The sequence below is a fragment of the Pithys albifrons genome, chromosome 1, assembly GCF_047495875.1.
Source record: "Pithys albifrons albifrons isolate INPA30051 chromosome 1, PitAlb_v1, whole genome shotgun sequence".
Lineage (NCBI taxonomy): Eukaryota > Metazoa > Chordata > Aves > Passeriformes > Thamnophilidae > Pithys > Pithys albifrons.
In genome coordinates this window covers 120,682,170-120,708,898 of record NC_092458.1, presented here as the reverse complement: position 1 = coordinate 120,708,898, position 26,729 = coordinate 120,682,170, and the positions used below count along the sequence as shown (strand labels likewise).

The following is a 26,729-nucleotide window of genomic DNA, read 5'->3' as shown; positions in this document are numbered from 1 at the left end:
AATGTTGTAGTGGGTTTGTCATCTGCCCAATATTCTTCAGAGAAAGCAGCTGACTGTTGGTTTCCCTAATTATTTCTTCTTCTAATATTGTTTCCTCAGAGCTAGCTTGAACGGGAACAAACCCCAACTATATCTAAATAATCCAGTGAAACCAGACATTTATATAAAAAAAATTAAATCTTTGGAACAAACAATAATAGTTTCATGCAAATTTCTCTCTCTTAATGCTGGCAAGATTTCAATAAGTATTTTCTGAGAAACATTTCATTTTATTTAACTGAGAGGTGGGACACTGCTTTTTGCATTGCTGCAAACCCCCACTGGAGAGCCAAGCTGGGAAACTGCCAAACATCTCATACCTGCTGTGACAATGGGGAGCCATATCAACACACACAAACCCATATTTAACTAAACTGTTCAATTGAATTCTAATCTCCAGCTAATCACTAAGGTGAAAGAAAAAAAAAATCTCCCTATTCATGTTTTATTTCTAAAAAATACCTTTATGAGGTAATACAAGTGCATGAATGGATGAGAGACTCAAGCACAATACACTGTCCACAAAGCTAAATGGGCTATGGGGGTCACATTCTCTTAAATATCTCACCCATGAAACTCTATGTTAAAAAGAACATTTAAATGGAGATTGGAAAGTCACTGTAGGGCCCTTTTAGGACTTTTCAGGACAGAAGGCCATACAGAGATGTGTTTTTGGTTTGCTGGACTCCAAGCCTTGCTAAACCACAGAACTTAATGAGATTACAGTAGGAAAAGTACCAGAGGATGCTGATTTATGTGTAGTTGAGTACATTTTATGTTCAAAAGACAACTGCAACCTCTTGAATGAAGCTTGTGCATGTGTTGTAGGGCGTAGGGAGACCTTTCACCTTTCCTGCTGCAAGAATGTATGCAGAAGAAAGCATGACATCTCTGAGCCTGGGCATCAGCCTTGGCATGTTGTGTGTGGCTGCCACTATCACATGAAATTCTACTCAGAACTGCTTCATGGGAGATATTACAAAAGAAAAGAGATGTTTCTTCCTCAGCTTCTTTGGGGTCTTAATTTGAAGTTAATAATGGGTGAAATGCAGAGTTAAAACACACAGTCCTGAAATCAGGACTTGTTACACAGTGTCCCATCACCCTTTGCAAGGCTGAATCAGTACCCTTACCCAATTTTACCAAGGCAGCACTGATGCTCCTGGTGAAAGACAGAGAATAAATATACCTGTTACAGAGCAAAGACAAAATTTCATATGAGGACTCCGTGGAACAGTTGTGTAGAACAAGACATTTGGGTACAGCTGGTTTTCAAGCACAGCTGCTCAGGTCTCTCTTACACCAGAAAAATCTATGCAAACCAGAAAAGTCTTCCCTGGACCTGCTGCCTTAGTTCCAGGTACTTGCCTTCTATCTGGGTCTGTCTTTCCATCTTTTTTTGCAGACATGAAGAGCAGTCTGATCTGTGCTAATGTTTGGTTGGGCCATCTCACAATGCCCTCTGCAAGTATGGTGGATCCTCTTTGCTGATTTTAAGTAATTGCTTGCAAGTAGCTCATTCTCATTCCGGTTTTCCAGCCTGCACAGCACGGCTGGGCATATCCTTAATTTAACCTGGCAGTGAGAAGTACTGGCATGTACTTTCAACTGAAGTGACTCTCCCTGACCCAGGTTTTATGCTTGCGTGCAAACCTTGTCAGCAAAAATAATTTTCCAGTGTCTTTCCATGTATTCTGTTACTATTCCATGTCTTCAAATCTCCACATTTTCAGTGCAAATAGGCCAGTGTGACCTCCTTACCAACCAAGTGTTGATGACCACAGCTAACAAAGTGTTCTGGAGGGGCTATCGAATGTCTCCAAGGTAAGGCATGCATAAAACATGAGCACATAGTCGTAAATAACCGGGCTCCTCTTCATTTATTTTAAAATAATGACGGTTGTTTAACTGGCTTAAAAGGGTTACTCTTTCACCCTTAGCTTGTTCTGAGCACCGTGGGAAAATGACACGAGCACTGTTTAGTTTAAGGGATGTAGTCATGCAAAACCTTTGCTGTACCTTGTGGAGGAAGCTGGAGTGTTTCAAGAAATAATGAAGGTGTGAATCATCACAATTCTGAATTGTCTGATAAGAAAATCTTTTAATCTCTTGTAGTAGTGTAAGGACTCCAATTGCTGCAATTCTCTTTTTAAATTGTGCAATAAAATATGGAATAAATCATTGCAAAAGAATCCATGATTATGAGCAGTCTTTTCCTTTGATATCAGTATTTCTGGCCGGTGTTCTTTAAAGGCTTTTGCTTGTTAGTTTAGTTTTAGGAGACAAATAAACTAATTAGTTCTCTTTTTTTACCCATTTTATGGTCTGTTCTTAGAACACTTAGTAAACATTTGAACTTGAACAGTTAATTTTCAGTTGTGCCCGTTAGCAGGAGTTATTTCCATTTATCAAAAACAACATTAGGGAAGAACCAGGATGATATACTGCTTTCATTAAAAGTATATGCAAAGGATGAGGAGTTTGGTTGCTTACTTCTTTTTTTTTAAACATACTTTTTAAGTGGTATTCAAAATGTACCAAGAAATATTCAGTTTTATATGTGTGTTCAGTCAAAAAAACCCTCAAGGGTTCCCTTTTGAAAAATATTCTTACTCTTGCTTCTGGAATTGGGCTCCACATGCTCTTTGTGATTTTAAGACAACATCTATGGCCTTTTACCAAGGCGTTATATTTTTATTTATACAAAAATCACACAATGCCAGAGGATGTCAATAAAATGAAGAGCTTGGTAAGATTTAAGTTCTTGGGGGTTCCTTTTGTGATCAAGAAAGATATAAAATCAAGTAAATCATTCATATTGGGAACCTCAGAATTCAGCTTTGATATATGACTCTTCTCATGATATACAATAAGACTGAATAAGCTTTATCATTTCATTTATCACTTCCTAGGCAGCAGCTGCCCATTGGCTAGAGAGGAAATCAAACATTTATCCACTGCTACCTTTGCCTGTGGACGGTAAAAAGATGTTTATAATATAAGGCAAAGTCCTGCCATAAAAGATTAGAAGAGTGGAGCTAGACAGGAGGAATGTACTACAGCTATACAGAATAGTCTGAAATGTTTGGGTTGGATTCTGTTGTGATTTATCCACCAGCTCCTTGCTCAGGTTGCTGCGTGTCCAGTCAGCCTGCCCTGGGTGAGAGCTACAGAGCAAGGGACAGCTCTGCTGGATGCCTGTAATCATCCTCCCTGCACTCCCATTCCTAAAGGCTGTAAGAAAGTGGTGGAGCACTTTTTGGAAGTTGCATGTGCAGTTACATTTTGGAAAATTGTTGGGTTTTTTATGACTGCTATACATTTTATAAATATTTGAGTGTGTGAAAAAAAAGTTATAAATCACATTAGTGGTAAGGTTGTTTATGGTGCTTTAAGGTATTTGGTCTATTTGCTTTAAGTTATGGGGTAAAATACCTTCGTGTGCAAATTAAAGATATGTGGCAAACTCTGGCTGATTGTCCAGATATGTAGCTCAGACAGGGACAAGTCGCCTGGCCTCTGTCACCTTCCTCACTTTATACAGCTGTTTACAGCCACTAACTGGCTTGGGGAACAACACACAGTACCATCATTCAGGTGTCAACCATGAGCGATTTCTTTCTACAAATAATTCCCAAACTGCCTTATGAAACTACTTTGGATGCTGAAGGGAAGAAGCCAAGTGACTGTGAGCTGCTGGGATGAGTGGATAGCTGAGGATGAGGTTGGGAGTGACATGAAGGAGCCACCTCTGCCCGAGGTCCTGGCCATGGGTATGTCTCTGGGAATCAGACTCATGGTAGGCTGATAATAAAGTGTTCCTGGGAGGACAAGTGAGGTTCTGAAGATGAACTGAGATCCCATTGTAGCTGAATAAGGGGATCTCAATAGGTGGTGAAGGCGCTTCGTGGAAGAGATAAGAAGAAAGAGGATAAGACAAGAAGCAGGTGAAAGGCAGCACCTGCCTGTTCTATGTGCAGTTCACAGGCTGAATGGAAGGGCTTGACAGGCCTGAACTCTTTTCATGGGCTCCTGAAGTGTTGACATGGGAGGCAAGGTGAAGATCTGTGAGGAGAAGGGGCTGCTCAGGGTTAGCAGATCTGCCCTGGTGTGAGATCAGCTGGCCCTGTCTGGAGCTCTGTGATGTTGTAGGGACATCTTGCTGTTCTCCTGCTCTGATTGCATTCATAAGCTCTTGGTCCCCATCAAACAGAGCAGAGTTGCTGCAAAAATGACAAGGATGTTTGTGTACATGTGATCCTACTCTATCTATAATGGACTTTAAATACCATCTGATTCAGCTATAATCTAATAGAGGACTAGGTGTGAATTGCTTGATTTCCCCCTAGGTTTCTTGAAATATGAGGCAATGGCACAGCATTCTAGAGATGACCAAGTGTAGAAAAATAATAGAGATGCTTCAGTTGTTCCCTTGCCATTTTTACTTCCTTTCTTTTTCTTTGAAACCACCAGTTATTTCCCTGTAGAGCTATGAAATAACAGGAAACAAGAACACCCCAGCTAGGCAATGTCTCTTCTGCAGAACTACAGGAGATCACATCCTGTAAAAAGGTTAATGAAGAACTGAGACTTTTTTGTGTCAGGATAAAGAGAATTACTTGCTTCCTAGTGCACTAGAAGCATTGGTGAAACCTTTTAGGAAATGCCATAATGTATTTTTAGTCTAAAACGAAACTAGAAAAGAGTTGCAAAAAGCTGTACCATCAATTCTGGACTTGATGCATCCAACATTCAGCAATTCGAGGTTTCTTGCTTGCTTATTTCATTGAAAAGGGATGCAGAGGACTTCAGAAAATAATTCTTTTCTCATTTCCTCATCAGACTCTCCCTAGAAAATGCATGTCACTCAGTGTGTATGAACTAAGGTGATGTTGGACACTGATCCTGATGGACACAAGGCAGAGAGTGCAACTCAGTCCTCTCTTACCCACCTCTGAAAGGACTTTAGTGGCTCAGTGCCCACTGTCATTTCCCTGCCTTCCTCTCCTGGTCCACAGAAGCTGCTTCCAGGGCTGCACACTCAGAGATAGGTTGGGGTTTTTTTTTCCAATCTCTTCATTTTAATTACTCGTCCTCCTTTTCAAAAGCCTGGATGTTTTGAGATAATGAAATGTTTCCACAGGTCATGCTGCTTTCTCTTCCTCTGGATTCCTCTATTAACAGAAAGCTACCGGTTTCCAGAAGGAAATTGTCTGACTTCTTTATAGCCTCAATCTGTTCTCACCGAAGGCACTGGCAAACCCTCCTGTTTATTTTTCAGAGATACAAAACTAAGCTAAATGCCATCAGGAAGAGATCAGTACATATAGTGAACCATGAGCAAGGCCTGGGGAGCCTAGTTAAGTATTTCATTACAGCTACTTAAAAATTCCTCACTAAATAGGTTTGAGTTTGGTTTTTTGCCAGAAATACTAGCTTGCTGAAGTGGAAACATTTTGTGGCAATGTACCAATTTCTGTTATCCGGAAGGTTATTTTTGTGTTCCAGGTGAAATTTTATTGGGAGAAAAGGAAGCAGAAAAAGATTTTTCATCTGTAACACTATGCTGAACAAATGTAGCTACCGTGGCTTCTGGGCTACAATTGCTTGCAATTGTCTGAACACATCTGAGCAGATGGACTCAGCCCTCGATTCCAGTTGTCTGAATTGGAAGGCACCTGAAAGAGGATAGGAAAGGGGTTGGACTGGATGATCTTTAAAGGTCCCTTCCACACATTCTATGACTCTATGAACTGTCTATGTTTGTGATGTGTGATTACTAAGTGTTCCTATTTACATCAGGTTATGCAAAATAATATTGGAGTTGAGGTCACCATCAATATGAAGAAAGTAGAAGCATCATTTAAGCACACTCTTTTGTAAGGAGCTGCACTCCACATCATGATGAAGTATGACATTCCCTGTCACAGGGCACAATGTTAATTCAGTGCTCAGAAAGCAGTTAGAGACATCACAGAAGAAGATCTTGTCAAGAAGTATCAGCAAAACTACTTTTGGTTTAAGAAATTGCTGAATACTGGCCAAGTGTGTTGGAGTAAAGCCATGTTGTCTTTACCTTGTCCTTATACCTTTCTCTAGGCATGTGGTCACTGTCCAAGCCACAGTGCTGGGCTGAGTGCATATTTAGTTCAGTCTGATACAGTTCTGGGTGTTTTGTGCCATTTTAAAAGAAAGTTTAGATGAAGGCACCAGTGAAAATCATTCCTGCCCCCTTTTCTGCTGTGCCTGCTCTCTGCAATTAGTACTGTCTTTCTGTAGCTGCATTAGCTTTTGCAGCTGAGATTTTCCACAAGACTCTGAAGGTGTCAGTGAAGGAAAAATGATAATAGTCGTGAAGAGTGCTGAGGCTGGAACAAGACCAAATACCCATCATCATTCCACTATATTTGATCCATCACTGACAGTAAACTGAAGTCAGGAATCCACATTATTAAAGGCATTCAAATACCTAAAGCCCACCAAAATCTCTGGGAGTAAAATGTCTATAATGTCTTTTAGAATCTGGGTCATAATGCAATCAATGATCAGTGTTTGTGTTAAAGCAGAGCAGTGACTTGGTTGACATTCAGGCTTGATAGGAACACAAGAAAGTAATACTTACTTTAAAAATATTCCAAAGATCTCATGATTATCTTGAATTTGAAACATCACTATCAACTTTCCTCGTTGTTGTGTTCCATTTTGCTGATGTCACAGGCAGTACACAAGCAAAAAAGTGAAGTAACTAATGATGAATGCTTCCATGATTCTGGTATTCCTGCAAAAAGCAAGGCAAGATTTGCTTTGTACACTGATTATAGTTTAATTTATAAGTAGAGCATATTAAAATATTATTAATAACAAGTAAGCTAGGCTGTCCAATGGTGTAAGTTCGAAGTTCCAAGGTTTTTGTTAAATCCTGAGTCCACATTAGTTGTAGCCATGGTGATAGCAAGCCTCTTGTTCTGATTCCTTCTCAAATCAGTGTTGTGATTTTTTTGTGATTCTGAAACTGTTTTCCACTAATTCTAAAATTTAATAGTTAATCAAATATTCTCAGCTTTGACTCAGTTATTGATGTGCATGCTCCCATTATTAAGTAACCATCTACCTGCAGCAGAAAACCCTTTAATTGTGGTTTGGGTTCTTGTGTTGTGTCTGTAGGGATAAGATAATCTATTTAAAGGAATCTGGTGATATTGCACCAAAGCTTGCTACAGCCTTTATTGGGAAACATAAAGGTCAAACTCTTTCTTTGTAGGGATTACTGGCTCCATATAGCCTCAGTAGTAGGAGTAAGCAATAGGAATGAGGGAGTGGGGTGATAAATCAGAGGAATGCTTTCTTCAATAGATCTCTCTTTGGCAGTTATTTGCTCTTTTTAAGATACTCAGGGCTTATTGATCATTCTGTCTTTCCTGTGGGAGCACAACCTGGAAATTTTTGGGCAAGAAACAACAAATGTGAAGTAAAAAGGTGGGACTATAAGGAGAGGACAGATTATAAAATTAGGATACCCCAATGCACATGTTGCGAAGGGGAAAAACAAGGAAGGCAGGAGGCACAGCAGAGTGTGCAGAAGAAGCACCTTTGGAAAAATTGAGAAATATTCTCAATTTTGACAGCTATGCAGTGAGAAAACTTTGATTGTCCACCCCACACAAGAGAGGAGATGGACCACTATACCAATGGGACCAGAAAGAACCTGGATTAACCCATGGTGTTGGACATTCCAGTGGGAAAATTAGTGTGTGACAGCTGCAACTGTTCCTCTTGTATCTAGAAATTTTCTCCCAAACTTGGACTGAACCAAATTAATACACATGTGTTAGAAAACTTGAAAATCTTCCTGGTATTCATCAGGAACTGCAGGTTTCCAGAAATCTTGTATTGCCAAACTCAGCCTGAACAAAATGAGGAAGTACTCCAGAGATTTGCTGTGCTGTACTTCACCCTTGAACAAAAGTGAAGCTTAAAACAGCTTTCAGAAATATTCATGCTTTTCAAATGCTTATCTGGAGCTCACATTTCCCCCTTGCTGCTTACACTGAAGACGTGGAGGGAAAAGCCTGCACTGTGATTATTCCCCCTGGCAAAAGCACCTGGATAAAATGTTCTTCACTGGAAGAACCTAATGAAGTGTCTGCACTGATGCCACATATGTGGTTGGTCATTAACATACATTAACAGTGATTGAAAGTCTTATTTCTGTGGTTGTACAGGGCTTTTAAAGTTTGGAGTATACAGATGAATATTTTCTCTGTTTCCTCTTCTATTGAACTTGCAAAACATTTGGCTCTGGCCGTTCTCCACACTTGCCATGAGTGAGCTCTTCCCTTAGCCAGTGATGACAGAATGTAGTCCATTTTTTAAAATGGGGATTTGCAAATTCAAACACATTCACAAATCAAGTTCAGTCAGGAGATTCCTCACATTCCTGCCCTGAATGGTCTCCAGACTCTATGAAAAATTCAGCTGGTCTGCACTCCATATGTGATGGGGTTTTTAGTTCAGTCATGGGAATGCCAAATGATAATCACTGTCAGCCAGTTTCACAAATGACTACAAGTTATTCTCAGAGACAGTCAGTGCTGTCAAGCTAGAAGGATTTTAAGACAACTTATGCTACTTCTGATGTACAATGTGATGCAAACCCACCTTTCTTTTACAAACGATTTGACTGATAGAAGATATGCTTTTAAAATTTGACACTTCATTTGGTGGTGTTGCGAGATCTTCCGAAGGACATGATCAGAGTTCAAAGTGAACTTGGTCAGACAGAGAGACGAATAGAGAATTTGTCACAGAGATGAATAGGTGAATAAACAAAAGCATGTTCAATGTACCAACTGTGACATTTACGAAGGGGAATACAAATGCCAAGTGGATAGTGTCAGCTATGCAGCAGTATGGCAGAGGAAGATTTAGACATCAGAGTGGAACAACGCTGTGTTTTAGTCAGCAACATGGTATTGCAATAAATGGAAATGTCACCCTAGGCTGAAGTTGAGTTTTAAATAACTTGGTAGTCTTGGAAGTTCTTTACCAGTAATTCTGTGATAAATGTCTCATTTAGGTTCTGATGGCCATTCATCCTTTGCATAGCTGCTCCACTTAATTTTACAAAGCTAACTCATTCATTACAGCTAGCTCTGAGTAAAGTGATGTATTCAGCTAGGAAGTTTGGCTTATGGCAGTCAGCTTAAAAGATATCTCCAAATTTGTTCTGAATTATTTGATACAGGACCTGTGTAAGAACTCATAAAACCCAGGCATGGCATGGAGTGCCTTGTCTCCTTGAACTTACTCTGTGAGAGTGAACTGTCCAGTGGAGACAGACAAGATGTTGCAGAAACATCCAGAGAGTCTTCTTAGGACTCTTACAGTCTAGAGGAGTCGAAGGAAACCCACACAGAGAAAGATAATTTTTTGTGGCTGCATCAATCCAACTGACTTGATTGATACAGATTGATAAATACATGATTAGCTTGTTGAATTCTTCTGAATTCTGTACTTTATTAACAGCAGTGTGAACCAGCTATTAATGGTCTTGCATATACTCTGATTTTCTCTTTCTTTAAAAACAAGAAATACAGACAACTTCCTTTGTTTCCCAGAGCTACCCTTATCTCTACGTAAGTCTTTAGCTGGTACACACAGAAAGAGAAAAAGCTTCTTCCCTGTGTACTGTGTATTGCACAAATTGTCAACAGTTTAGCTATTCATTTTAGCTTCTCAAAGCTTGGTATAATGCTTTGGAAATTTAAGGTGGATTTCAGCAGAGGCAGAACAGCCTATACGGTGAATGAGTGGAATGAGTTTAACTTGGCAGTCTGGGGTCCCTCTCAAAACTTACCTCTTCCTTTAGGAGTTTCACAAATTTCTTTTAGGCATAACTTATTAATATTTAGTCCTGACTCTTCAAAGGAAGGCTGGGCTAGATTACAGCCTTGAAATCCCTCATGACCTTCAATTTCAATGCCTTCTTGATTTCTGTTGCTCACAGTAATGATATATGTCTTCCAACTCCTTGTAGAATTCTGCTCACTGAAAAATGTTTCCTTTGCTACTCTGAGTGCATCACCAAAATTAAGCAAAGCCTGGAGAAGCAGGTTAGCTGAATGGAGCACTCAAAGTCTAGTAGCTACTACATCTTGCCTGTCTGCAGACACCCTCTGTGCTGCAGCCTCTGCTCACAGCCTTGCTTGCAGAGATAAGTCAGTCTTATCTGGAAATATCTCAGTACTTGAAGCTTCTAAGCAGAGCAGATGTACACACCTCCTCATACTGTAAAGTAACCTGTAAGCTTGGACTATCTGGTCTCATAAACCAGAATCTGTCACCAACAATCTGCTTTTTGAAGTTGCTGCAAGGATTAACTGTAGAGTGGCGTCTCCCTCTGAAGATAAGATCTGAGACTGGACTTGCTCTGTAGCTGTAGCTAAATGTGCCTGCAAGATTTTTTTCCTCCTCTCTTTCATACAAACACATACACAACTAAACAAACCATGGGAAAACAAGTGGAAATAATTGCTATAAAACAATGTAATATAAAATCTGTATTAACAGCCTCAGCCTCTGCAAAGCTTTAAAAGCATTTCTGACTGACTTAGCTGACAAACCGCCGTCACTCCAAATTTTGTTCTTGCTGTTTGTGCCTTAGTAACTGTGAAGATGACTCCCAGAGAGATTATTGCTCTTGTTTTTCCAGTCACTAGTGCACAAATCACACAGAGCTACAGCACTTCTGTTTGCAGTTAAATGTCACCCTGACGCCTGATCCCATCAGATCTGCGAAGCTAAGCAGGGTCAGCCCCGGTTAGTACTTGGATGGGAGACCTCCTGGGAATACCGGGGGCTGTAGGTTCTAGTCCCAAGGACTTCATTGTCCCTGTCCAAGCTTGCTCAGCTGTGGCAGGTGAACCTTAGGAGTTAAAGGGTGGGGTCAGTTCTGCGCACGCGGAGCCTCACCTAAAAAATCCACTGTGCAGGCTCAAAGGGCACACCCACGTGGGAAGAGCCCTTCCCAAATTTTCATTCATGAAGCTTAGCCATGATGGTGACAGCACTTCTGTTCTAAACCATTGCCTGAAGTCAGAAATAGAATACAATGCACAGTCCCCAGGAAAAGTCATAGGCAGGTGTGGGCAGTTTCTGAGAAGTGTTGGGTTCATGGGCAGTTCCAGCACTGATGTTGTGCCTGGACTGTGGCACGTGGGTGTCAGAAAGGCTGTGCTGTGTGAGGGGCTGTGGGGTTACCCCCATGCCCAGCTGTGGGGGTGAGGGAGCCAAGCCAACATCCCTGTTCTGTCCTTGAGCCCCACCTCACAATGAAACTGCAAACCCTCCCTGGAGCTGCTCTCATTTCCTGCCTCCAAGCCATTCACAGGGTTTCCCAGGCTTGCCAAGGTATAAAAGGTGTGTCTTGTGGCTTTTCTTCCTTACAAAAGAAATGTGAGATTTCTCTGACCTTTGGAGAAAATTACAGCCTCTCTCCACAGTGTGTAACTAGTTGGAATATTCTTAAGGGTTTGTCGTTTGGATTGATCTTCCCAAGATCAATCAAATCTTTCAAATTCAGTCCTTTCAGTCTGTAAGGTTCCTGGCCAATTAATTCTTGAGCACTTTATTATTACATTCATCTGAGCTAAATAACTATGGAAAATTCTCTTGACATTTTGGATTAAGTGCAGATACTTTTCCCTTATACTCTGGAATAAATGTGCATTACCCCTAGAACTGAGATTTCTCATATTTTCCCCAAATGCAAGTTTAATATTTATTGAAATCCTCTGTTGATTAGAAGCTCAGAATAGTATATCCAGAAGACTAATCGATATTTTAAATGCACTCAGACATATTAGCTGCTTGCTGGTTACACAGAGAAATAATGAACTTGCTATATGAAAAGGTAAAATCATGAATAATTCATAGATACATTAATTTATTCAGTTTTGCCTTTTGAATTGATTTGGCAATTATTCATGTACTGCACATCATTTACAAATGCTTAGATATAAATAAATATTTACAGTTGCAAATTTGTGGTCAAATCATTTCTATTCTCTGATTGAATGGCTTCTGTAGCACACCAAGCAGTGCAAACTGTGAATTTTACTGTTAAGTGTAGAGCTCAGTAGAATGTGGGTGCTGAAACAATCAAGTAGAAGTGGATACATATTGACTGTAAATATGGTCCAACTAAAGTATTTCAAATATGAATAAATATTTTCAGGTAGGTTTTTCTTCATTACTTTTTTGCAGTAAGAACAAGGGAAAAATCCCAAGTGTTGTGCTGCTGCAAACAACAAAGGCCAATGTCCTTTGGCAGTGGTATTTTTATTGTTTATTCAGCTCTTCTCTCTTTTTCCTTTGTTTGCAATTTTTTTTCCTGTTGATTGTGTTTTATATCTTTCAAGGATGATTGAAGCATTTGGGAAAATGAGAATTCTCTCTAAATGGGGATGACTTAACCCTCCAGTGAAGCTATGTAGAAGAAGAATCCAGAAGCAGAACATTATGGGTTTGTGGGGAAACTGATGGTCTGAGTGAAAGGGCTAATTCATGGTGGCTTATTTCAGCCAAAGGAGCCTTAACTCCTAAACTTCCCTTATACTTACTGGAGAAAGAGAGACTTCTCTAAAGGATGATTCAGAACAGGAGCCTAATTTTAAGTGCTCTGAATCAGCCTGCTAGTCTGCTTATTTTGAACCATGCAGTTTATCTTCCTTTCATATCCTACTTGTTGTCCTGATTGATGAGTAAGGATTTATGCAAAATGAATGAATTTCACTTTTCATGAATAAAGCATAGGATTGTAATTATTTAGAGAACTTGATTTGAGACTAAAGAACTAGTGAAAGCATTAAGGTGTATCATGTTATTATGTATTTCTCTCTCTGAACGTTAAGAAAAACCTTAAAAATTCCAGCTTTAAGCATTTAAGTCCTTTAATATATTGCAATAATTCAAAGTCACTTAATGTGATTTTCAGGTTTCTTGAAGCACTCCAGAAATTTATTTTTCCAAAGTTTCTTCACTTTGAAATGCTTCCACAAAAGCACTTGAGGCTGAAAGTTAATCCATTTGCAGAGAGCATGTTCAGAAAGGAAAACCTATGAAATTACAAATAGTTTGTTCTGGAGAAATAAAGATGAACATATTAGCATTTGAAGCAATCCTAAAGTAAAAGTGGGTATTTCATTGTAAACACATTTGAGAAAAACAGTGGATGGTCCAGGTGATCTTAAGGCCAGGCTGGTGATAGCCTTAGAACTCCAGTGTAGGGATGTAAGGGATGCCAGAGGAAATTTTGCTCATTGTGTGCAACTCATGAAAGGGCATGAAACCCTGTTCAAACTTTTGGTTGCTGTTCCTGGGATGAAGTGCTGGTGCTCAGAGCAGACCTTCATGACCACAGCCCAGCTGCTCTGGGCTCTTCACTGCTGATTTTGGGGAAACAGCATCACGGGGATGTAGAAGCACCTCATGTCTGAGTAAGTTCTGGGTCAATGCGCTGAGCTGCAGATGATGCCCAGGAAGGAAGCTCCTGACCAGCAGCCTCCACAGGGCCTGCTCTAATTGTTGTCCACAGCCTTGCTATTCTGGGTGAACCCTCTGTGACTGTTTCTGTCTGGCAGTGGGACACATAGTGCTGTGGATGGCATCCTTCCAGCACATCAGCATCCTGGGACAACCAGTGCTAGTGCCTGTGAATCAAAATTAGGTGATTGACAAATGGTTTTACTAGTAATGCATCTGTGTATCATAGAATCATAGAATTAACCAGGTTGGAAAAGACCACCAAGATCATCAAGTCCAACCTTTGATCCAGCCATCATGCTTACTAGACCATGGCTCTAAATGCCTCATCCAATCTTGCCTTAAAAACTTTCAGAAATCCACTCAGGACACCCAGCTGACAGGGGCTACTCTGCAGAGACCTCCTGTCCCAGACTCACACTGGTGGTCCCACATCCAACACTGGTTGCCTGCTTACATACAATGGCTTTTTGCCTGTGCCTTTGTCACTCCTGTGCTCTCCAGGGTCTTAGTAAGACCTTCATGCACTCCTATGAATGCCTTATCATACAGGCTGTTTTAAAAATGATTTCCGTCATGGCCAAGGTCTATATGGGTTATGCTCCAGTTCAGAAATGCCACAGCTGGGGACAAATGAGTGAGCTCCTTAGGGCTCTGCAGATGCCTGTAGCATGTGTGTGCCCCACTTGACTCCCAAACATGAACTGAGAAGAGGAGAGGCCACAGGGGCATTGCACAGAGGTGCTGGTGAGTGCAGTGACGGTACAAAGGATGCTTGAACCTGACTTCCTGCTCATGTTGTGGTACATTGTGGGGCAGTGTGCCTGTGGTTAACTCTTCCTGTCATGGGCAAACAGAAAGAAACGATATTTGCTTTTTAGTGCAGTGCTAAAACACTTGTGTAGTCTCTTCACATTTTTATCTGAAAAGCAGGAACAAAATTCTGCTGTCAGTAAAATGAATTGTCAGAACAACTGCATGTACTGAGTTTAATTTCATTTAATATTTAATGACTAGCTAGCTTTCTTGGGATAATGATTTCACAAGAAGCGAAAGATCAGAGCAGACCTCCTGCTGGCACAGCACAGCTACAGCAGGAACTGCAGAACTGCAGAGTCAATACAGATCCTGCCATCTGTAGTCATCACGGATAGCACTCCACTCCTTGAAGGTCTGCACTTGGGTCAATAGGACTCTGTAGAGGAAAGGACATAATCAGTGTGCATGACTTTGACCCTAACTGCAAAATGCTCCCTCTCTTGGAAAGAATAAACTGGACACAGCTTAGGGCAATCCTCTCTACCTCGTGCCTTCTGTGAGATAAGGGTGGGATGTCTCCTCTCAGATCTCATATCTCAAAGGCTGTGATGTTCAACCCTTTCCATAGTCACATAAATCCCTCACTCAGCCATGTCATGGTGATTTTTTTTATATAAAGAAGACTTTCATACAGTAATTTCCACGACCTATTTGGAACAGCAATCTGCCTCCATTTCTGTAGGGTTAACAATGGTAGAAACCATCATCAAGTAGTAGCTGTACGTTTTTGCATCAATGTTTTTACATTCAGCAAGTTGGAAGGTGTAGGTGTTGGTGGTCCACACGGCAGAATAGGTGCTGATTTGTTTTCTCACAGTTGTATTGGCTCTGCAGTGCTAACAGTCTTGTTAGTTCTTGTCTTTGGCACCCTCAGATGAATTTCTCTGAATTTCAAGAGTTAGAAGAACCATTAGGTACAAGGCAGGAAGAAGAAGACCCACAGCATATGTTTAGTCTGCAGGCAAACAGTACTGCCTGTGCTAACCCTAATCCATGTGTGTAAAGATGGTCTGGGAAGTTAATTATGACAGGCCAAAAAAAAAAAAAAGAAAAAAAGAAAAAAAAAGAAAGTAGTGTAGGAATTTGCTCCAAATGACAGCAAATGCAGTTGGCAGGATGACTGAAATTCAGTCCCTGAAATATCCCTCCAGGATATGAAGCTTTCCTAACACAAAGTGGGCTTATTAGTTGGATTCAATGACTTAGAGTGATTTTCTACCCATAGCCAGACTAACACCTGTAGTTCTTCCTCTTTGTAGTTTTCTTCTGCCACTGGATAGAGATCAGCTCCGTAGATCAATTTGTTTATTTGGGTTTTTTGTTGTTGCTTTTTTTTCTGGTGTCGGATGAATCAGCTGATAGTGTCATCACCACCTTGCAAACCCAAGGATAAATTCGCAGACTTTTAGCAAAAGCACTGCCTGATACCTGTCATCTCTCTCCTCTCCAGACTCTCAGGATGGCTTCAGGCTCCTTTCCTTTAACTATTTTTTTGACTGAACTGCACCCTGTGGTTAATTTCCCTTCTTACTTTGCAGCTTCCCCTCAGCAGCCTGCACCATTATGTGAGTATATTCCTCTTTCAGATCCCACAGCTTGCCAAGTGGGAGGCTCAATGAGAAGCCATGCACAGATTTTAGAGGATCTGGCAAATTTCTCTCTTGGCTGCCATTAAGGAGCAGATAACTGAAGATTTGTACCTGTTCATTTGAAATAAATCCCCAAAGATTTGTGAAGCTGGAGGGAAGATGCTTTTCAGGCATGGCCCACCAGATGCCAACAGGGGGAGTTTCAGCTCTGTCTCAGATTTAGGCTTCTGAGTCTCCTTGCCTTTAGTGATATTGATCATGAGGGATAAAAGTTATTTATTTTCCCACATTTCAATAACATTTCTTAACGCCTCTTTCCTTTAAAGAAACACTTCCACAATGCTTCCATAGATTGAAAATGAAGGCACAGTTCATATCTCTTGTTGAAATCCTTTTAAAAAGAGACCAGTGATGGAATGGTTCTACACCCTGCTTTCTTAGAGTGAATGAAAACTAATTTGCCTCTGAGATGAATAAAGAACAGATTTTAGAAAGCCATCTCCATTTCTCCCTTCTCCCTGAAAACCCTGATGACTGAGGCACAGTTGACTTCTCTTGCTTATTTTCTATAAACTAAGATTTGAATGATAAGATTTTAGAAAACCAAAAATCTGCCTCTGGCCTATCCATTTAAATCAATTAATTCATAGCCAGACAGAAAACAAATGTAGAAAAAAATGTATCTCTTTGATATGTTTGTTTGTTTGTTTAAGGAGAAATAAATGGGGAAAGACTTCAGTTGTAAGGAGGAGGTAGAATAACATCTTAGGGAAATGAAGGTCAGTCCCTGGAAGGGGGGTGTGAGCCATGCTTGTGTAGAAATGAGTGGAGAAAGGTTTTTTGGAGAGACATTTTTTCTCTTATAAACAGCAGAGATTATGTCTGTGCAGTGCTGCAGTCAGTGTTGCCAGGTCCCAGGAAATTGCAGTTTTTTCTCTTTTCACAAAATTTCTTATTTCTTTCTTATGTGAAAAATTGTTTTGCAAGTTGTCTTCAAAGAAGAAGGACTGTGTATCTTTTGTAACAGAAGTATGATATTTCCAGTTGCTACTGAGGAGGGTACCTTCTGTATAATGAGCCTCTAGGGTTCACTCAAGTTGCATTGCTAGCATTCTTTGCAGCCATCCAGACCAGACTTCAGCTTCTGAATTTCCTTCATTTTTGGGTGTGAAAACATGAACAGATCAAATCCAAAGCTCCTTAGGAGAAAACTGAAATGTCCTGAGTCACCCAATGAGAGTTAACACTCACTTCTCTTTTCAGTCTTATTACCTCTGGCTCTGAGCTTCAAAACTGCAGCTACTTTCAACTATGATGTCTCAGCTGTCAGGGTCCAGAGCTATGATTTTGTCAACAGAAGCCAGGGTGGAAGAAACTGGCCTTAGGCAGACTTTGGGGAATCCTGGAAAATGGGTTTCTTCCTAGTTTGAAGGAAGGAAGGAACATTTCTAAGGGATTAAACATTTTTTGTCTTCCACTTGACATTTGAAATTGGAATTCACAAGCTTTTTCTTTCTCTCCATACCCGCAACACAGGAGAGCCATGCTCTGTGTAATACACAAAAACATATAAGTACAAATGTATGTATTTTGATATATATTTATATACATATATGAACCATAATTGCCTACTTCTGAAATCCAAATTAAAATTCATATCTATAGCAGTGATGCTCATCATTTCACTCAGTCCAGTTTTGCAGTCACTTAAAAACCTTTTTAATTAGTAGCTATCAGCAATCCGGTGAGTGGGTTGCCTCAGTAGAGAAGGTTAATGCTGTATCTGGGGGGGAAGGGAGACAATTTACCGCTATAGGAATTAGGACATTTTTCTTGATTTGATGAAATTATGAGAGAAATCCGCTGTGTCTTGATATTGACATAATTGTGTTGTATATGCTGAAACATCCCTCTGTAAAGGGCTGATCTGTCACATTTACCAAAGGGCAAGGATGGCCTGGTGCAGCTTGCCTAGATCCTCTGTCTATTCCCCTGCCAGCAGCCCAGCCAGAAGGGGTGAATGGCTCCAGAGGTGTTAGGAGGCATGCCAGGATCAGCCAGGGCTGGCAGGTTTTACTGGGACAGTTGTGATATTGTGGTAATGCATCTGTCTGGGCACGGACCTTGAGTAAGAAATGGAGACTAAAAGTAATTCCCAAGGATACTGAAGTAGGTCATCTCCATCCCTGACTGTGACCCAAATATCTCCCCTGAGAATGAAGCCTCATTTCACACCCCAGCCAAACTGCATGAAGACAGGGCTAGAAACCATTCCATTTCTCCTGTGTGTAAACTTCTGGTTAAAGCCCAGACTGGCTTTCAGACTTCTGGCAGAAAGAGAGGAAAGGCATGTGGATGTATGGAGGGTGTTTAGATCAAGAAATGAGAGAGGCTGTGTCACAGGATTAAGGCAGCTATGCAAGCTTGCACAGGTATTTCCACTTGCCCTGTCCTCAAACCTTCTCTGAGGGAAGATTTTTGTCCCAAACACAAGGACTGTTTGTACACTGTGGGAGACATTGCAATGCACCACACAGGCAGGGCTTCTGGCCACACGTCTGCTTGTGTGGACATGCCAGCTTGCACCGTGCCAGTGTGTATATACCCTGCATTCTTGGGGAAGGAAACACAAGGGCACATGGGCAGGGAGGGAGGACACTGGTTGGGATAGCTCTGGGACCAGGCCCACATGGTGCACAGCCAGAGGCCATGCTGGGGGCTCAGTGCTGGGAATCCATCCATGTCCAACCGGGGCTTTGAGGCAGCGCTCTTTGGGTTGCACACATGTCTATCCCAAGGCTAAATTCTGTAATTTTGGGATGTGGTCTGTTGTGTTCAGGAGGTGTATAAAATGCTACGCCTGCAGTAGGACATGGGACACATTTTCTGTGCCTGTGTCCGAGATGACAAAAGTGTCCATGTCACACTAGTAAACATCACATAAAGCACTGAGGATCGTGATGGTGTTTTAAACAAGATAACCCAGCCACTGGTTAGATAGGCTGCTGTGGGAACCATATGCACAACTTGTTTTCACACATTTCATGCAATATTCTAAGGTGTAAGGGACCCACAAGGATCATCAAGTCCAACTCTTTCGTGAATGGCCCGTACAGGGATCAAACCCACAAACCTCGGTGTTATTAGCAACGTGCTCTAACCAACTGAACTAATGTCAGGGTCTTGTGTAGCACAAAATCAGAAGCCTTGTGAAAGAGTAAGCAGGAAAATGTAAGTTAACTTGTAGCAGGGAGTTGGACATTTAAGGTAAGTACATTATAAACTTTTTACTGGCAAATGAAACATCAATGGAAAATGGCTTATGTCTCTGTCTATGACTTCCAGGCAGGCTTACATGGACAGTAAATAAAACACTGGCTTTTCTGGAGTAAGGCCAAGATGCTGCCAAGGATCATGTATCTTTTAGTCAAAAGTGATATAAGTTCATGCTGTCTCTAAAGAGAAAAGGCATGACTACAGAGGGAAGTGTAGAAGAATTGTTGGTTCTGAGAGTTGTGTGTTTAAACCACAAAATCCCATAAAACACTGCCAGGAATGAGAGAGGAATGAGAGGCAATGCTTTAGAACAAAACAAAACAACAAAATAGGAAGCAAGTAAGAGTTGTGCCTACCATGAGCCTAAGAACAATAGCACAGAGTTAAAACCTGCTGGACTCAGTTGGGAATGCTGTGGTTTAGCTAGTCCAACTGAGCTGAACTGGAATGCTCTTTTTGTCTTTCAACAAGCCTGTAAAAGCTGGCAGAGATCTGATCAGCTGTTCAAGCCCTGCTGAACAGCCCAAGGGGTTCAGCTTTTATATCTGGTTAGGGACCCAGCAGAAAAATTAAGGGTCAAGCAGCTTAGCTGGCAGATGTGTTTGAGAGGTGTGGAGGAACATTGCTTTTTTCTGCATGGAAGAAAAATGCATGTTGCTTCAGAAAGATATGTCCTCACGAACTCTTATGAAGCAAGGACTTGCTGTGTAAATAGGAATGTAAGCAGCAGTTTGAACAATAATTTCATGCTTATGACGTTGCACAGGCTAGTTTAGCTCTTTGTCTAAGGGCTTGTGTCCAGATTTATTTAGATCTATCTGAAATCAGAACTATCATGGTTTGGTCCTGCACCTTGCTTCCTCTCTCCTTGCCAGCACTCATATTTTCGTGATCTTGTCATGAGCCTCTTAAGGGAACTAAACTTGAAGACCTCAGCTTTTTCCTGCAGAGTTATTTTTCACCTGGTTTAACTCCCTGAACCAGTTTACGGCAGGATCACAGCAATGCCTGGTACTGGCATGCAACAGATGGCTGGAATTTGTCGCTGGGCTGAGAAGGAAATGATAGGACTTGAATTTGTCCACCTCTTGGGTTTAGTCTTCCTCCACCTCCACTGCATTCACTTATAGACCTTCAGTCCCCTATTGTATGTTATATCCAAGTTTATCTGGGTATGGACTCTTTAACTGGACTTTGCACTCACAGCATAATGTGTACATTTGCATTTGTGAAATGCTGTGGGTTCCCAGCTTGGAAGGCTTAAATCCCACCATCCTGATTACTCCCTCTCAGGTTGAGTCAGCAAGGGCATAGAGAGAGGTACAGAGAAACCCTGCCATGCAGCTAGGGTGATGCTGGCTTAATCTGGGCATATCTTGGGAGGGCAAATTAGCTGGTGTCAGTGTCTTGGCCTCATCCTATGCTGGTTGGCCCTGAGGAGAGAAGATCTCACTGTCTCCAAACTCATGGGTCTTATTGTATGCCCTCCCCTCAGCATTTTTGTAACCCAATGTGCACTACACGTTCAGTGTACTGTTGGTGAAGGTAAGGCTGACAGAGGCACGGAGAGTTTGACTGCATGTGCTAAGAGTGCTTGTGGTGAATCTTAACATCATCAATCCTCCTCTGGGCATGGGTGGGCTGTGCAGTCACGTCCATTTAATGTTAGGAAGATAGCTATGTATGAAAAGAAATAAAGCTCAGTCTGGTAATGATTTGGTCCTGTCCTCTCCTTCAAGGGGTCCAGAAGTATCAATAGAAATGTGCACTTTGGAATTACTAGTAGGAAGCAAGGCTTCAGAGCATGGTTTCAAATGATGTCCCCTGGGAATTTGCCTTACCAAACAATGATGACTCCTTCAGTTCAAAGAAAGTCAAAGTATTTTCAAAATTTGGCATGTAAGTAATAGTTGCAGTTGCTGCAGAGATATTGAGCAATTGGAACTGAGCGTGAGAAGTCGCTTGTGAAATTGTGAAAAGTGGGGAGAAGTTCCAACATACAATTTCTCTTGTAAGTGTGGGTTCCACATTTGGTGAGGGCCTGGGAGCCCGACTGTAATTTCATCTTTTCTGACAGTTTGACTTCTCTTTCCACTTACCAGCCACTGTCCTTATTTTATGTCTCCATCTCTCATCTGTTTGCCTTAGCAATGTCTGTTCGCTTTAGTCCAGCCTATGTGTTTTACCTACTAATGCTTTCAGGTGGAGGGACTTGACCTTCCTTCTTTGATGTCCTCAGTGTTCCTTTGTTTCTGGGTATGGAATGAAGGATTTTTTTCCCCCCAGAATGAGGCTGTAGTTACCTGAGGGTTTTAAAAATGAGCATTGTAATTCAAGGCAATAGCACACAGCAGTGAAGAATGCAAATGGTACTTTTCACTTAACCTGCTTTCTTACATTCCCTCTTTTTCACCAGGAGCAGACAAACGACTATTCCAATAATTAAAAGGAATACACCTGGAGAATCAGCTGCATAATGAATGCCCCAGAAGTTGAAACTTCAGCTCTTAGATTGTGCTTTCAGTCCCCATAGGCCTAAAATGCAGAAGCCAAATTCCAGTTTAGAGCTTCTGCTTTCAGATAGTAGCAGGAGCTCTGGTCTCAACCCCATTTAAAGAACATATTATTCTTATATTAATTATCTTTTTTTTCTAGTGTATAACTCAAAGTGACACTTAACAGAAGGAAGAATAGGGCAGATTTATTTAAATGCTGAAATGTGATAGCATGCATTTTATGTGGCTTATCTGTGGTCAGAAGTGGAAGCAATGATGTGATAAGGGGTTTGAGTTCTAATATACCTGAAAAGAGCAGAAAATAATTTCCACAATGGAGCTTGCTATGACTATTCTTGGTCATATGGGAAATATATACCTTATATGCCCATGGGTGATAGGACAAAATCTAGAGTAGCTGTAATCCTGTATGTGTGAGCAAAATAGCTGTATTTCTCTCTTATTCAGAAGATATTCATCTTGCTTTTTAATCTTAGAATATAAGCAGGGCTAAGTCTCAGAGAAAAGGCTTGAACAAAAAGTAACTTTCTTTTTCTTGTTATACAGCTTTGCACACCCTTTTATGAATAAAATGGCATGGCCAAGCATGAAGTAACAAAGGAATTGTAAGTAGTGGCCAGCATGTGGGAAGTCAAAACTATCTACAACTGAATAACATTCTTATTAGAAATGAAGGGCAAACAGGAGTATAATTTATTATTGCCTCTCTATGTGGCTTCAGAGATCACATAATCCAAAGTAAAAAAATGGTATGCATGTGTTCCCTAAGATATTCTTCAGCATAGAGGGGCTATATATCAAACCCTTATTTCCTGGTAATGAATTTTAAATAAGTGCCCAGGGCATCAGGTCACTGATGTTTCCACTTTGCAAACTGGGTGGGCTATGAAAGCCCCTAGAGTCCTTCAAAGGCGCCTTAAAAAAAGATCCCTAGCTTTAACTGACCAAACTTTTCAAGAAAAATACCTGAAACAATTAGGAGAATGAAAACCAGGAGGTCAGATTACTTGGCCCATGGCTGAGGATTTACATAAATAGGCCTAACCTTTGACTTGAAAATAAAAGGTAAGTACAGAGCCCTGACAGAACAGCAGGTCATTGGTATTTACTCTGTAAAGTACTGCCTCTGATGCTATGACAAAAATGCCAGGAATTCCACTGATCACTGTGTGCTGATAGGGCTCAAAGGTATGCAGGCAGCTAACAGAAACCCAGCCTACCTGACTGATCGAAACTGCATTACTCCCACGCATTTATAACCCGCAATCTGCGAGCGTGGGAAAGCGTGCAAGGCCTTAGACTAATTCTTCAGGAAAAAAAAAGGGGTAAAGTTACTGTCTTTAACAGTCTTTTGGTTTGGTTTGGTTTGGTTTGGTTTGGTTTGGTTTTTTATGGTTTGGGCAACATAAAATAAAACTAGCAAAAAGTCTATGAGTGAGCATCTTAAGACATTTTCTACTACACTGTGTACTGCTGTCCAAGAGGCTCCAGGGTCAGGGTTGCGTGTGCAGGCTGAGATTGGTCCCAAATTCAGCATCGTGGGACTTTGTCAAAGATAAGCTGTGCATCAAGTGTCGAACTGGTAACAAGCTGTAGAAAGCCAGTCCCTGGCTCAGTTTTTAACTGATGTAACTCTACACATTAAACCTACAGGAGAAATGGCATGCTGTGTGTTTGTGCTATGTTCTGTCAAGCAATAGGCATTTTTATGTCTAGCATGATAACAAAGGTGTTTAAATTATTTTTTTCTTTTCTACATGGATAGCAAAGGATACCCTTGTGAAAGTGGAAACAATAAGTGCAGAGTTTTTATGTCTGTGTTTTACACAGAGAGATTCAGATTCCTGTTCCAGTTTGAGACACAAGCACACAGCAAGTATTCTGCAGGCTGTTTCAAACTTGTTTCACTAATTAATCAAAAGTGATCCATTACAGAAAACCTGCAGGAATGTCAGAGATGGATGCTTCTGCTGTACTGTTTTTAACTTGCTTGTTGCAACAGAGGGGGAAGCTGTTAGTGCCTGTCTAGTAAATTATTGAAGCATGGTGTAAGAGGACCTGCGCCTTCCTCTTGAAGGGCAGGAAGCCTGGGGCTAGCCAGCCCCTTGCTGCTTCCCCTGTCTGCTAGACCACTGTGGCATCTTGGAGTGAGGCAGAGGAGTACCCCACAGCTTTGTACGGACTGGAGGAGAAGACAGGCTGGCCTCATGCCCTTTGCACTGCATGGCCAAGCCCTGTGGTTGGGAAGCTGAGCAGGAGGTGATGAAGTAGGAGGAGCTAGTGGCCACCAGAGGATGGTCCAGCAAGGTGTCCTAGTGAGGAGCTGGTTGTCAGTCCTGTGCCTGACAGGTTTGAGTGCTGTGGGAGGAGAAGCCCAGCCCAGCACGTGCCTCTGACTGGCATGGCTTTCACAGAACACCACTGGGCAGGGCTCTCTTTCTCCTCTGGCAGATAAGCATGAACCCAAGCTTTAATTTTGAAGGGAAGTTAAAAGCATTTGAGGGACATCCATTCTGTAGGGTGTTCATGGTGGCCTAGAGACCCTTTGGCTCTAGTTCTGGTGCATCCCCTTGCCAGGCTCAGCTGCCTCCTCCAATGGACCCCTCTGGCCCTGAGTCTTTGTGGACAGAGCAGTGGCCAGGAGGCGCTTCCTGAGTAAATTCTGTGATCCCCCCTTGCAAAGTGTGGGCCAGGGTGCTTTGGTTCCATGTAAGGTGGGGCTGTGCTGTGCTGTGCTGTGCTCACCTGGACTCAGAGGCCATGGGCAGAGGCATTACCTATCAAGTCCTTGTACTGCACTACAAAGTGCTTGTTGTCTTGCATGCTGAGCTGTGGCGCTCTGCCCCACTCTCGTCATCTGCTTCTAGTTCACAGGCAGTCTGTTAAGAGCTGCATCCTTTGAGGACTGCTGTTCCTGCACAGTCTACTCACAGACTGCTCTTGAGTACTCTCAGACTAAATTTTGGCTGGTGAGATTGATTTTGTGGAATGATGAACTTTGTACTCTCACCCTGACCAGGAGGGCAGCAGCCTCTGGCTGTACTCTTCTTCTGTTTCTCTTTTTGCTAAAATGGCCTGTATGTAAATCTTCTTACCCCTTATACCATCAGAAAATGTGTGCTGGCTTCCTGTGAAATGCATAAGGGCAGTTTTGAATTTATCCTTTCGTGGTCTCTGATGGTCAGGAGCTTTTTATTAATGGCACTTGTGCCACTTCATTCTTGCAAAAATGCCGAAAAATACCTAGTATTTTTAAAACATTCTGCTACCAATTGCTTCCTTCAAAAAATCATTTGGGTTTTTTTAGGTTCACTTATAGCTGTGGTGTTCACCCTGTTGTACAGTAGTGGCTGGGAAGTTTATGCACACACTCGATTTTCCTTCTGTCTCTGTACCTAACACAGCAATGCATTTCTCCATCCCCTTGTTTAGCTTCTGCCTTGTAGGGAAAGCTGAATTTCTACTCCCCTCAAGAGGTGAATTGAATTTCTTGGGGGAGACTGTTGGGGTTGGACTCTATTCCTGGACTGACAGCACTTCTCTAGAAAGCCATCTTCAGCCCCTTCAGTCTCCTCTAATGTTTTGTCCTCAGCCAATAACATCAGATAAATCCAAGATTTTCATACAATTTTAACCCAAGGAGACGATGTGCTTCTCCAGCTCCCTGTTGGTTCACCATGCTATTTATTCCTCCACTCATCCACTTCCTCTAGTGCCTAATTAGGATAAGACCAGCCATATAAAACCCAGATGAGCCCAGCTTGCCTTATTTTCCCTACAGATTTTCACTCAGACCTAGCAAAACCACAACCAAGACCACAGATTTGGGTACCTACATTCAGCTGGAGGTTATGGTGCCCGTTTTGCTCAGGCTGGTTGGTTGTTCCTCTCCAGGCATGGTGCTGTCCCTGGTTCCATCACAGGACTCCCTTGAGTGGTACCATCCACCTGGGTAGCTCATCACATGCTCTCCAAGCATTCGTAAACTCCCCCAGTGGCCTCCTGTAGCTCAGGCTTGTTAGGTTGCTTCTCACAGCACAGAAGAGCTATTTCGTATATTCACTGATAGCTGGGAAACATAAACATTCAGAAGCAAAACATTACTCAAAGTCATAAGGAAGGAAGGCTGTAGTTGTAAAATCTTGTGTGGAGAAGCCCATTTTCTCTCATGAAGAGCTCTCAGGCATATCAAGCTTGTATTTTGCTAGAGGAGGCATCAGCTGAAACAGCGGCAGCCAAAAGGCATTGATTCGTTTCATTTATTTTTAACTTTCCCATTGAAATGCCTCCTGAGAAAAAAAAAAAAAAAAGGGAAATTGCTTCCTTGGAGAGCCCTTCAGCTCTGAGAAAGATATCTGCTGCAATCTAGAAATGAGCCTGTTCTGGGAACAGCCAGGCCAGGCACTGCCCAGGGGGCTGTAGTTTGTTCTTCCTTTCTCTATTTATTTTGACAATGAACACAGCCACCTCTTCCAAAGGCTGTTGTCGTGGGTTGGTTTTTGGTTTCGGGGTTTTTTTGGTTGTTTCTTTTTTGGTTTTTTGGTGAAGAGCTGAGCAGGCTCCAGCCCATGGGAGTGGAACACAGCAAGAGCTGGGAGAGCTCGAGGCACGGCAGCCTGGGCTGCGTCAGTCGGGCAGTCACAGGGATGTCTGTCATGTGCTGCTGCTCACACAAAGATCCCTTTCTTCCCCTGTCTGGTGGGTTCTCCCGTCAACGAGAGGACCTTGTCCTACAAACAGAAATCAAACGTCCCTAATTGCAGTGTCACTGATAAAACAGCACTTCTCTACCAATTTGTACAAGCACTTTGACCTCTTGCCTTGGCACAAGGGATTTCGAAGCGTTTTTTGTCTCTAGCTCTTTTTAGGGCTGTGGTGGAAATGCTGTAGGAAAGTTTATTTTGGGGAGCATTTTTGATCTATCTCAAGCAAGAAGCTAAGCTTGTGT

The 26,729-nt window shown here is 41.7% G+C and overlaps 2 long non-coding RNA genes across 4 annotated transcripts in view; one reads left to right on the top strand and one right to left on the bottom strand.

The window, feature by feature from the left end:
* Positions 1 to 26,729, top strand: part of LOC139676745 (uncharacterized) — a 147,004-nt gene that overhangs the window by 39,613 nt on the left and 80,662 nt on the right. The window contains exon 1 of one of the 3 annotated variants that reach the window (XR_011698722.1): positions 23,020 to 23,106. The exons of the other annotated variants lie outside the window; for them this stretch is intronic. This is a non-coding gene — a long non-coding RNA (uncharacterized lncRNA). Of the gene's footprint in view, positions 1 to 23,019; positions 23,107 to 26,729 lie in introns of those variants that run through there. 3 annotated transcript variants of the gene reach the window in all.
* On the bottom strand, positions 14,570 to 26,076 carry LOC139676741 (uncharacterized). The gene is made up of 3 exons (XR_011698719.1): positions 25,618 to 26,076; positions 21,452 to 21,568; positions 14,570 to 14,776 (listed from the first exon to the last, which is right to left on the bottom strand). It is a non-coding gene; the product is annotated as an uncharacterized lncRNA (long non-coding RNA).